At 41.7% G+C, this 13,430-nt stretch overlaps 1 protein-coding gene across 1 annotated transcript in view; it reads left to right on the top strand.

Moving 5' to 3' along the window:
* Nucleotides 1–13,430, top strand: part of UTRN (utrophin) — a 387,861-nt gene that overhangs the window by 50,365 nt on the left and 324,066 nt on the right. The window lies entirely within an intron of this gene.

Here is a 13,430-nt window from a genome sequence, read left to right as displayed (position 1 = left end):
ATGTTCCATCCAGCAAACCCATACTGCACCAGCTTGGAGACCAGGATGTGGTGCGGGACAGTGTTGAAGGCTTTGCTCAAGTCCAGGCAAATGACGTCAGTTGCTCAGCCTTCATCTATTAATGTTGTGACCTTGTCATAGAAGGCCACCAGGTTTGTCAGGCAGGATTTGCCATTGGTGAAGCTGTGCTGATTGCACCAAGTCACCTCTTCATTATTCTTCTGCCTCAGCAGTGCCTCCAGGAGGATCTGCTCCATAATCCTACTGGGCACAGAGATGAGACTGACTGGCCTGTAGTTCCCTGGGTCATCCCTCTTTCCCTTCTTGAAAATGGGAGTTATGTTTCCCCTTTTCCAGTCAGTGGGGACCTCCCCAGACTGCAATTACTTTTGGACTATAATACAGAATGGTTTAGCAACCTCATCTGCCAGTTCCCTCAGCACCCATGGGTGTTTCCCATGGGACCTGAACACTTTCATGTTCTTCAGATGGTCATGAACCTGATCTTCACTCACAGTGGGCAGTTCCTTCTTCTATTCCCTGTCCTTATCTTCCATTATTCTGGGAGTGTGGCTGGAAACCTTGCCAGTGAAGACTGAGGTAAAGAAGTCATTGACAACCTCAGCCTTTTCCATGTCACTTGTCACCAGCTCACCTGTTTACTTTCTGAGGGAGCCCACACCTTCCCTAGTTGTCTTTTTACCATTAGTGTACCTATAGAAATGTTTACTGTTCCCTTTGATCTCCCTGGCTAGATTTAATTGTAACTGATCTTCAGCTTTTCTAACCAGGTCTCTTGCTGCTCAGGCAGCTTCCTTATATGCCCTTCATTCCAGCTGTCCTTTCTTCCACTCCTTGTAGAGTTTCTTTTTGTGTGACACTGTGTTCAGGAGCTCCTTGCTCATCCAGGCAGGTCTCCTAGCATGCTTTCCTCTTTGTGCATATACTTTGTTCCTGGGCACGGAGAAGGTGATCCCTGGACACTGAGCAGCTGTCCTGGGCCCCTCTTTGCTCTAGGGCTTTGTTCCACCATACTTTGGCCAGCAGATCCCTGAAGCGATCAAAGTCTGCATGCCTAAAATCCAGGGTTGCAGGCTTGGGATACATCCTCCTAGTTGCCCTGAGGATCTTAAATTCTATTGCTTCATGGTCACTGCAGCCCAGGTTATCCCTGAGCCTCACATTGGTCACCAGCCCTTCCCTATTGGTGAGAACAAGGTCCATCATAGCACCTTTTCTTGTTGGTTCCTCTACCATTTGGAGGAGGAAGTTGCCATTCCAGGAACATCCTGGATTGCTGGTACCTGGCTGTGTTCTCCCTCCAGCAGATGTCAGGGTGGTTGAAATCCCCCACAAGGACCAGGGCCTGTGAACATGAAGCCACTTCTGTTTGCCTGTGGAGGGCCTCATCTGCATGGGTCTGCTGGTCAGGTGGCCTGTAGCAGACCCCTACAGTAACATCACCTTCCCCTGTCTTCCCTTTAATCTTCACCCATATGGTCTCAACCAGCTCATCATCCTTGCCCAGGTGAAGCTCCACTGATTCCAGCTGGTCACTGATAAAGAGAGCAGCACCTCTTCCCCTGCTACCCTGCTTGTCCTTCCTAAAGAGCTTGTCATATCATGTGAGACTACAATGTCTTTAAGATACTACCCATTATTTCTGTTTTATAGTTATTTTATTCTGTTCCTACCATTTGTTCTTTCTCTGGTGGTAATATTATTTTAATAATCTTCCTGCTATTAATTCTATTAAGGTGTTACTTAGGTTTGATGTGAAATGGGCTATTGGTTTATTTTGTTGTTGTGGCTTTATTTAGTTACCCTTTTTCTCTTACTGCTGAGCTTTGTAGTTTGCCGTAAGTTAAGTGCATTATTTTGAGACTTTGGAATTTCCTATAAACGTGTATGAAGTGCAAATGTTCCTGTAGCTTTCTCATCCAGGGAAGTGCAAATGCACATTAAATACAACACTCTATAAAAGAGGTTTATTTTTCTTTTATAAAGAGCCAATTTTGTTGCACGCTTCTGGAATTGCATCTCTGCCTTATCCCCATACTTTTTCTTTCCTTCTTTTGACCCTTGACCTCTGAGCAATTATACATCCTGACCCTTGCAGTGTTCTGGAGCAGTTTGGCTTTGCTATAGCAGAGCTGGCAGGTAACTGGGATAATTTACATGAGCGGATCTGGAAAAACTGGGTGGCTGGCTCTTGAAAGATCTGGAGGTGTGCAGATAAGATGCTAACATCCAACCTCATACTCGATTCTCATACTGGACCCTGCCAGCTCTTGTTCTAGCTGTGCTTACATCATATATTTATTTTGAGAGATGTATTTCTATTTTTATACAGTTTATAGTAAGAAATACTATTTGCTACTACTTGCAAATGATTTTTCTTTCTGGGGTAGTGTGAGAATGTGAGTGTTAAAGCCTTTGCAGAAATTGCTGTGTGTTGTGACCCAGCAATAGCGATCTTGTACTGGCTTTTCCTGGGGTGAGGTTTAAGTTCTAATATTGCTTTTAATCCATTATGATACTGGAAACAGGTGAGTATTTTTATTGATTAAAATATCTCAGGACAAATGCTCTCAGTTTCCAAGATAAACCTTGGTATTGAGGAAATGGTTGTCAGCTACCAATGTTGTACTTTGTAATTTACCTTAGCTCTGCTGGATAGCCTTCCTTTCCTACTGGTGGAAAGAGTATACTCTTTTCCTTGAAATAAGTGAATTAAGCCATCAAAAGCTCATCGTTGACACAGCTGTGGTCATGCCAGTGTGGGTTGTTATTAATCATGTCCCTGCACATTTTTCATCTGCCAAACCAAGCAGTTGTGCCAGCAATACTCAATAGTTTGTCTGTGTTTAGATGCTGGCTTTTTTTTCAGGCTAAGCCTCACAGTGTTTCTTTACTGTGTTACAAGATACAAGGCCCTTCTGTATGAGAGGACATTCCTAAGCATATGAGTTGAAAAACATTGCCATCTAGTTAGGTCAAAGTTGCATCACAGGTCTGATTTTAAAAGCTCTTGAACATGATAACCAAAATAGTCTCTTAATAATCTTCTATGTTGAAGTTGTTCAAGAGGGGATTCGATGTGGCACTTGGTGCCATGGTTCAGTAGTTATGAGGTCTTGGGTGACAGGTTGGACTTGTTGATCTTTGAGGTCTCTTCCAACCTTATTGATTCTATGATTCTATTCTGTGACTGTTTCAGCATTGAAATTGGTCTGATGCTGGTCTGTGCTACTTGTCTCTTCAACATGGGTGCCTGGGTTTGCAATTCCTGTTGGATTTAGTGGTTGTTGCTCAGGGGAGTGGGTTACTATGGTAATATGGCTGATCTTGGTTTGGCCTCGAGTGGTAGCTGCTGTGGTGCCCACAGCTAGATGCCATGTGCTTGTACTTCATTCATTAGCACATCTTCAGTGGTGCTTCCCAGTGGTTTGCGTTTTTGAGATTTCTTCAGCCACAGATTCTATGTATGGACTCTTAATTCCACATTTTTATCTCTGATTTTTTTAGCCCATTTGTACTAGTAGCTTCATTTGTCTTGCTTTCACTGGTGTTTGTCATAATTAATTTTGCCACTCAGGCTGCAAACCCCGCCCTCACTGAGGCACAGACACCGCCTGTCTGCTACAAGGACACTAACCTTTGGCAGAGAGTGAAGCAGAAAGTTGGGGACTTAAAGCGCTTCAGCTGGGCAGCTGCCTGCTGGGCAAGGACTTTGAATCTTGAGTCTGCATGGTGCCTGCCTCCTTAGCACCTGGAAGGCATAAAAAACCTTTTCTGAAAATGCACCTGCGTCAGGATCATTCCTGTGAGTATGAGTGATCTACCAGCGTTTTTGCTAGAGGCAGCAGTAATAAGCTGACTTCCAATTATCTGCTTTCATTAAGTGTTCTTTGTTTTAGTACAGCCAGTTTCTAGAAAGGCAAATGTGTCTAGGATTTTACCTGTCTTCACAAAGCCATTTGATGTGTTAGGATGACAGTACTCAGTCTCCACATTTGTACAGGTTCCATCCTCCTAAATGCTAGTCATTAAATAATAAAAGCACAGGGATTGGGATGTGTATGTGTAATCCTTTGCTGCTAAGGGCTTGACAGGCTTTGAACTTGGATTGCTTTTTCACTGCTCTCTTCCTGTATCTTCTCCAGTTCTGGTCAGGCTGTTTGTATTGGTATCTCTTGAAGGACTTTTCTGTACTGAAGTGGGAAATCTTTTGTGGTCTCACACTGACAGTGATCAGTGCCTTGCTTAATTGCATAAATACCTATTTTAACAAATCCCAGATATTTATCTGGCAGTTGTCAAACATAATTTATGTGCTTTCAGAGATGTTAAGCTGGGAAGGGGCTCCACTTTGGGGCATAATTAATGACTAAGCCAGGGAAGGACATGTGAGTTTAATGAGGATATAGGATTAGCAATGCTTCGACATACTGCTGTTCTAATCAAATGACAAAAGAAAGTTCTTATTCTTGCCAGGAGCAATAAGAAATGAACATTCACAATACATTGCTCAATTTCTTTTTTGTTCTTTCCTCATTAAGGTGTCTCACTAGATAACCTGAATTAGATAAGGCTCCTTTATGACTGTGTTTCCTCCTACCTCTATAGAAAAATCGTCATTTATTCATGCACAGAGTGCTTTGCTTAGCATTGCATGTTTTCCACACAAAGGTTCCCGCTTCCCCAAAGGTGTACTATTTCTCTTCCTTAGACAGTAAAGGAACATGCATGGGGAATGGAATATTAAATTTATCTAAAGAAGTGGCGTTACCTTTCTCAGCAGGGCTGTACAAAACACTTAGCATGCTTTAGGTGAGTCATGTAAATGCTAAGAGCAGGTTAATGTACAGTGATAGTTTCTATAGTGGACTTAGTGGAGTATTTTTAAGTATGGAATTGAGAATATTTGGTATGATTTGTGATAACAAGTATTTGGAATTTAAATTCTTTCATCATCCTATTGAATCTGTTAGTGTATGGTTATAACTCCACCAGAGGAGTGTGTTATATAGTCTGTTAATTGAAATTATTCTCAAACTGGTCACATCAAGTCATGTTACACTTAAAATCTCTGGGTAGGCAACTTCTGAAAGACAGAAGAGGGGAAGCAAGCCCAAAGAAAAAGTATTCCTCAACTCAAACTGTTGTGCACTGATGTCAGCAGCAAAAGTTGAGCCCAGTGCTTACAGAAATTGTGTTAGTGAGCAGCTTTCCATCGAGTGACTTGAGCTTCAGATGCTGGCAAGTTTGTAAAACAGGAGCTTGCTTCCTTTCTCTTTCATTCCTTTTATTTGCAATGAGCATGCTGCATGTATGTGGACAGTGCTGCTGAGGCTGTATCTGGAATACTTACTTCAGTTCTGGGCTTCCCAGTACAAAAGACATATGGACATACTGGAGTGAGGGCCAGCAGAGGACCATTAAAATGATGCAGGTGCTGGAGTGTTCCTCCTGTGAGGTAAGTCTGAGAGAGCTGTCACTGTTCAGCCTGGAGAAGGCTCAGGATCAGGGGGATGCTACTGAGCAGTGCCCAGAGGAAGGACAAGAGACAATGGGAGCAAACTGAAACACAGGAAATTCTCTTTATAATGCCGGCATGAATTGCCCAGAGAGATTGTGGAGTCAAAATTTGACTGGACCACAGTCCTAGGCAACCTTCTCTGACCTGGAGCGTTGAGCTAGACAAGCAACCTCGATTGGTGCCTTCTGACCTCTGCCACACTGTAATTTCTGTGAAAACACTTCAATGCAAAGTTCTGCTAAACTTCTTGGAAGCAATGCAAAGACTGATGGATTCACATAGGTACTGAAACTTGCTTAATGCTGGTAAGCTAGTTTGAGGCATTCATGTGAAATTGCTGTAAGACTTTTATTTATACTGCAGCAAATATGACCATTAAGAAACTGCAACAGCTATATAACCTGTATATGTTCATTAGGGTTTTTTAGGGTCTAGAAATATTGTTCCAAGTGACAAAGGTTAATTGATACTGGAAAGTTTAATAAAAACAAACAAAGAAACAAAAACCCCCACAAAACCAAACAACCAAAAAAAACCTTCCAAGGATGAAATACAATTGTATGCATGCTACTTTTTGGTCTTATGATTAGGTCTCTAAGTACCATTAGCAATTTCAGGCAATCGAATCTGGAAAACCTTGACTCAGCAGCTGAAGTTGTAATGTTATATATGTCTTAAGTCTTTCCTAGCAGTCCAGTATATAAATTCTGTGAAGTTAGAAATTTCATTTGCTTTTAAATAACTCTGGTTTGCATGCTGCTGGTCTGTGTTAGGAGGTATTTAGTTACCTTGGCTGCAGAAGCATTTAAATAGCTTTTATGTATTTTTAAAGCATTAGCAGCATAGAGTTTTTGAAATCTGATTAATCTGTTTTAAAGAGGAAAGTAGGATACTCTGATTATCCTTATAATCATATAATGCACTGGATTGGAAGGGACCTCCTCTAGACATCACCTAGTCCAGCCACCCTGCAGTAAGCTGAGATGTCCTCAACTGAATGAGGTTACTCAGAGCCCAATTGAGCCTGACCTTGAATGTCTCCCAGGGTTGGGCCTTCATCACCTTCCTGAGCAATCTGTTCCAGTGTTCCACCACCCTCATAGTAAATAATGTCTTTCTAATGTCCAATCTATATCTACCCTTCTCAAGCTTAAAACCATTGCCTCCTGTCATATTGCTACATGCTTTTGTAAAATGTCCATCCCCAGTTTTCTTCTAAGAGCCTTTCAAGTATTGGAAGGCTGCTATAACGTCTTGTGTTTCAGTGTTTTTTTTATTTACCCTGCAAAACTGATCCAATTTAGATGAACTGGTGGAAAATATAATGAAATTTTCTTGTCATAAAGCTAACTAAATAGCTACAGGTTGTGTGAAAATCAATGGCTGGAAGAAGAAGAGGCCCTAAATACAGGGCCTAAAGAATAGGTTAAGTTTTTTTAGAAAATCAAATAGATATATTCCTTGTTGCCTGATGGATTGCCAGTCAGCATTTGCACGTAAAATACAATTTGGTCCATACCCAACTACCTATGGCCTGTATGTTGTCTGCTGGGTTGGGGTGGGAATTTTCAGTGAGAGGCCAGAGAAATTGTGGAGAGGAGCTGGCACTGGTGGGGCATATTATGAATAACAGTAAAGCTGTCATTAGGAATTGGGGACTGCAGCCTTTGGGTTTTTGGAAAAAGAGATAGAGAAACCTGGCTGAACAGAGTTGGGATAAAAGGCTGGAATATGAGGGACAGAAGTGCAGTGTTGTGAATAAGAACTTGGCAGAGTGCAAGTGTCTTTACTTGCATGTTGCAGAGCAAAACAATATTATGTCTTTTGTACTGTAAACATTAGTTCCTGAAAATGTTCAGATGAGGTTGGTTGTGATGTCTTCCTGATCTGAAATTTTGACATAACTAGAAGAAAGATTCTTGCAGATATACTGTTTATGACTTCGTTCCCTTCCTTGCCCAAGACCATATGCTTGGGCCTGCACAGGCTCTTTTGTGTCCCTGTTTCTGGTATGCAGATGGGCTTTTTGTGGGGACATCTCCTGTGTTATGCAGGAGGTTACACTAGATGATCACAGAGATCTCTTTGACCTTATCCTAGTGAATCACCTCCACAAATACAAGTGAGCTTAATAATAGTTCTAATTTGGGTAGAGGAAAAAGAGCAGATCGTTAACACCAGCTTGTGGAAAGCAATTCTATTTTCTTTACCACTCTCTTTACAACCTCAAAAAAGACCTAATTTATATTCATTTAAAAAATGAGCTGTAGTAATCTGTTTCCTACCTTTTTAATCTGTCTGTAAATTTACTCTCTTCTATTTGTGTGCTTAGAAACATTTTAACAGCCAGATTCTGGGTGGGAGTTCTTATCTTTCTGTGGGCCAGTCATACTGATTGGGACCTTAGGGAGATGGCATAGGCATCTTCCTCTCCCTGTGAGTGAAGTTTGACCTTAGATTTCCACAGGACACATATAATCCAAGCCACTCTTGATCATTGTAGAGATATTTATGAGACTGTAATTTCAGGTTATTATTTTTTTCTTTTCCCACAGTGCACTTGCAAATAGCTGAAACCTTTTATTGTAACCAAAGACTTTGGCAGAAACTTTTCCAACCTCAGACCTTGTTGTGTGAACACTGACAGCTTCTAAGTTCCCAAATGTATTTGTACTGGACATGAAGTCTTCCCAGGGCTATCTTGCACTGAGAGCTGATATTGCTTGGTTTGACTGAAGTTTAGAGAGCCATTGCAGGCTGTTGGAGTGAAACGCAATGTTGCTGGGCCCTGGCCCCACTCCGGAGCAGCCTGGAGTAGGTGTTGGGACACTGTGTGGGCTGTCAGGCCCAGTGTGTTATGCCACAGAATTATTTCTGTCTCCCAAGAGCTTGCTGTTCTCTCTGTCTTCCTTCTGAATATCATTCCAATGTGCTGAGCCTGGCAGTGTGGCGTGTTAGATTTGCTTTTGCTGGGAGGTATGAAAGCGGCTATTTTAGTATTGGTTCAGCTGTGAGGATGCCTTCTTCAAAGCTATCAGTGGCTGGGAGATTTTAAAAAAATAATTATTTAATGTATTGTGAAAGAAGTATAATTTATCTTAGACTTGCAGGATGCTTCAGTGAGAACCAGGGGGGTGGTTCTCATTGTCTGTGTTGTCTTGTTTTTCATGGTGTGTGCTGTTGGGAAACCAGAGAGTGAAGTGCAGGTTGGTAGTGGTGGTGGTGTTTTGGGTTGTTTTTCTTCTTTAAGTTTTGTTTTGTTTGTGTGGCAGTTGCTGTAGGCTGGCATCATTGCTTCTTTTTGGTAAAAGACACTATTAATGTAATTCTGTTTTTACCCAAATGTTGAAGTTTGGAGAGAGAAGGAGGAGGAATGAAGGAAGACTTTGTACTCATGACTGATTTGCCGAATTGCAGTGCAGAAGTGAAAGTTTCTAAGCTAATTACTTTTTACTGGAGCCGTTTATTCTACAGTGGTGTTGCAACACAGAAGGGAATCTGCAGAGTAGTTTTAACTTTTGCTTTCTGTCATTAAAAAAATGAAACACCCTCTCCCATTAGAAAGCCAACCCCGAAACTTCGGGGCTTCTGATAAAGATTATTCTGTGTTAATGACATCAGGATGCTGTAGTCCCAGTTAGCATCAGAGGTTCTTCTGTGAGCTCTGTGGTCCCAAACTCTCGAGCTTTGTGGCTTGCTTGGCTTTTTGCCTCCTGATAGCAGTTATTAAAAACTATGCTGGTTTCCATCCTTAAATTTCAGTTACTTATTTTGTGTCTTTTTGTACATGAATTAGTCTGAGTTTGATCAAAAAGAAAATGCTGCACCCAAGAATATGAAACTTCTGTTTTTTTTGGTTACTGTTGTCAGTTTCAGATGGTGCTAGTCCTGGGTGGGGCAGTGTCTGTGGTAGACACTCTTGCTTGCCTCAAGGCTTAAGCAAAGGGATGTTTCTAACTTTGTTACATTCCAAGTGTCTTAATTGAAACCCACAGGCTAATTCCTCCTTCTGTTTCTGAATTCCTTTGCTGAGAACTTAAATAATGAGGTGGGGAAGGCAAATATGTGTCTTAAAATGTGTGATGACCTTTGGTAACTTCTGCTGGAATGGTTGGGCAATTTTAACTTCTTTTTGCCAATCTAGGCTATGTGCTTCTCTGGGACACTTTCATTATAGTGCTGCTCTTCCAGCTGTTTTGGGTGTAATAACCTTTGTCTTTCAAAAACTAAATCACTCAGTTCTGTCATGCAAGCATGTAATGCGTTTTGGGGAATAAGAAAGCTAGCTCTCAGTGTGAGGCAGAGGTTGAGCAAAGGACAAACTCCAATCTGCTGAAGCTTTTGTTTTTACTCTATTTTTAGATTATATAGATATCTTTTTTTGCTCCTGAATACAATATTCACAAAATAATAGACTGGACTCAAACTGTGGTTCCAAGGTGCCCGAATAAAGTTAAGGGACAGTGTTGAAGATGGAGGAGGTACAGAAGCCTATAAAAGTGGTTGCTGGGAGCGACTGAATGCTGGGGCACAGATTGGGCATCTGATTACATGATCTAGTTGTTTTGAGCACACTCCAAGTGCATGGATATGCATCATGTTGTATAATAGAAAAAGTCTTTGGCAAACAAGCATCCGGGATAGGAAGCTTTTCTTCTCTTTGTCATCACAAGAGTTTAATTTTGTGTGTGTTTAGCTTTCTTTTTATTTCCTCTTCAAGGAACAAACTGTTCTGACATAGGCCATTACAAGTCCTTTAACTGACTGGAGGGCAGGCAGAGCCATGATGGCCAGAGGAAACAGTTGGTGGGTGATGAAGCAGTATTTGGCCCTGAGTCAGTCCTTGGCTTATATTGTCAGGCTGTGGCCGTGTGAAAGGAAACATAAATGTTTTAGTTACTTGGTAAAACATTTGTTTCCCACTAGGCTGTGACTTGCTGACATTTTTAATGTCTTGTGTAAAGAGATGATTGGCTGGAGCACCATGTGCTTTGCTAAATGGTAGTGTTGGGGTGGATTGTTTGGGGGTGTGTGTTTTTTTTTTTTTTTTTCTTTCTAACTGGATGTGGCTAATTTGTTATCTGAATCACAATGTCAGTCTCTGGGGGTTGGCTTTGCAGACTCATAGGACTCTGAAGACAATTAATTTGAGGGATAAAATAATTTGTCACTGTTATTAGCAAAGCACCAGCATTTCAGTTACAAATTTATTTCCAAAGATTCATAGCAGAAAGCTTGACACAGCCTTAGCTGTAATGGCCAGTTTCAGAGGCTCTTACAAAGCAAAGATGAAGGCACAGCATGACTAGGAAAGTATCATCTGTGGATTTTATAAGTGAGCAGGGTGTTTTGGGAAGGTGGGAATTGTGGGAGTTCTAATTCCTTGCTTAACTGAAATAAAAAGGAGGATGGTCTGATACTGAAGAGATAGCAGGGATATACACTTTCTTATTTTTTGGTGTGTGTTTGTGTTTTTCCCTACCCCTGGAAACCCTCTTTTTGAAAAAGGGAATATATTTTGATTTTTAGAGGACGCTACGTTTGCTACTGTGGCACACTTAGCACAAGCACTTACACAAACTGGATCTGAGGTCTTGGGGAAAGTGCTGGAGGAACAAGGTCTGCTGACAGAGTCCTGGAAGGATGAAGTCGGTGTAATGCTGAGAAGAGCTGTCACTTCCTGCCATGTGTGTGCCTGTGAAGGGACCGAGCCCCCAAGTGTGGGGTGTGTAGACCTCCTAGCCCACAGGATTTGTAAATCCATGACATTTTTCACAACTGTTGTTACACTTTTACACAATTGATACAACAGTTTTTGGCCTCTTGTCATACTTTAGCATCTTAAGGAGTAAGAAGCTATGGAAGGAAAAAGCAGACCAAGCCTTAGTGAAATGTTGTTCTACATCAGTATGTACTTCAGGATGTTGGCAGAAAAGGCATAAAGGTTACTGAATGGTATTTAAATAGAGAGAGGGGTGTTTAAATATCAATATACTCAATGCAGTTAGTATTTGCAATTAATGTAAATGCAAAACATTATCAAGACTTGGACAGAGTCTGGGACTGAGTTATGTACACACATAGCCTTTGAGTCCAAGAGTGTCAGTTAATAATCTAGTCTGTTCCAGTCACCTAAAAAACCCCCACAACTTGAAGGACAAAAATGGTGTAAATATATGTAGTATATTGCAGTTTAAATCTTGACCTCATCAGTCTCTTGTGAGATGGCATCAACTATCCTGCTGATAGATCCTACCTATCTTTGATGGCAAGGTGCTCTGTTTCATTGAGGGAAGAGAGAAGGGTTAATGAGGTCTTAAGTATTCATATTTGCCCAGATCAGCATGAATTTCAACGAGCTGTTTTATGCACAGCCTGCCATGCATACACTGTGGGTATCTTAGTTCTTTTTCTGCAGTGGGCTATCTTTTGATTTCTGTTTGAGCTCTAAGTGCAACTAAGAAGCAGGCTGTGTTGGATCAGCTTTAGATGTCGAAGAGGAGGGGCAGTGGCTGCTGGCTGTCACACTGCAGCAGATGCACATTCTTTGGCGTGCCCTGAGCGGGTTTTTCAGCTGCAGCCTAAAAGGAGGCCGGAACTCAGCTTTTATTTTTAAATTCATAGGAATGGTTTCATAAAGCTTAAGCCTCTTAACAGTCATGTTATCTCATTTCTTACCAGTGTGACTTCTTCCCTTGTCTTCACTGAGCCACAGTCTCTATTTCTTATTCACATCTGTTAGGTAAAAAACACCTGGCCCTGTGGTCCACTGCTCCAGTAGCCTGTGTTTAATAGCTTTATGGCTAGGTATAGTGGAGATGAGTGAGATCTTGTTTCTGGCCCAACATGCATCTGAAATGGAAGTTTTGAGGTGACCTACCAAAGCAATCTTCCAGTAGCATTCTGTGATTTTAATTTGCTTTTCTACTTTTAAGAAACATCTGGGGTTTGTGGGTAAAACTTAATTGGATAAGTCTCAATTGCTGCTGTCTGAGGCTTATGAGCTTTTAAGGGGTGCCCTTTAATCATATTTTATCTCTTCAGACTGTATAGTTTTTCCTTATCACAATTTCAAGAAGCAGAATGATAATTTGTCTTTTTTTTTTTCTTTCTTTTTTTTTTAAGGGATTAAACCTAGTTGAAGGGACAGATGGTCTGAGCACCATGGTGGTATGCTTGTGCTCTGGTAAAATGCATGGAAAAAATGATGCCAGCTGCCACCAGGAGGTTCTGCAAGAGAGAGTCCCAGGCAACAGTGTGCTGTGGGTGGTTCAAGCATGTCTTGGGTCTGGTCTATCAAGCAGCTGTTGGAGTCCTGAAGGCCTCTTGTAGGCCTTTTCTTCTTGGCTGCAGCAAGCAGCCATTGAAAATTCATGGTGAATCAACTTCCTTTCCTTGGTCTGTTGTCAGCAGGCAATTCATTGACATTTAAGTGCAGGTGATGAGAGACAGTCTCACTCAATACTACTCAGTGCAATTTACCAAAGAGGTGTCCTGTGATACAGGCAGAGCTGTGCTAGGGGTGGGATAGTCTCTACAAAATTGGTGACTCCCAAATGGCTTCCTTAACCTGTAAAGATCTCTTATCTGCATACAGCTGAGTGCTATTGCTCCTCCCCCTGGTTTGACCAGCAGGTGCTTGCCTGTGCTTCCTGCTTGTCCTGCTGAGTTCTTCTGGCTGTCTTCTGAATGCTAGGGTGGTGGTGATTTAGTGCCACACCAGCAGGGGTATCTGAAAGGAATGGCTGCTGAGCTCTTCCCACACTGCAACTGAACTCAACTATGTCTTGATTGCTAATGTGGTTCCTAACCCAGGCCCAGGTGTGAAATCAAGCCGAGAGTGGGTAAGGATGCAAATGCAAGGGTTATTCCTGCGTTTTTGCTCCTG

Source organism: Dryobates pubescens, chromosome 6, assembly GCF_014839835.1.
Source record: "Dryobates pubescens isolate bDryPub1 chromosome 6, bDryPub1.pri, whole genome shotgun sequence".
In the NCBI taxonomy this organism is placed as follows: Eukaryota; Metazoa; Chordata; class Aves; order Piciformes; family Picidae; genus Dryobates; species Dryobates pubescens.
This window is presented reverse-complemented; position numbering and strand designations above follow the sequence as displayed.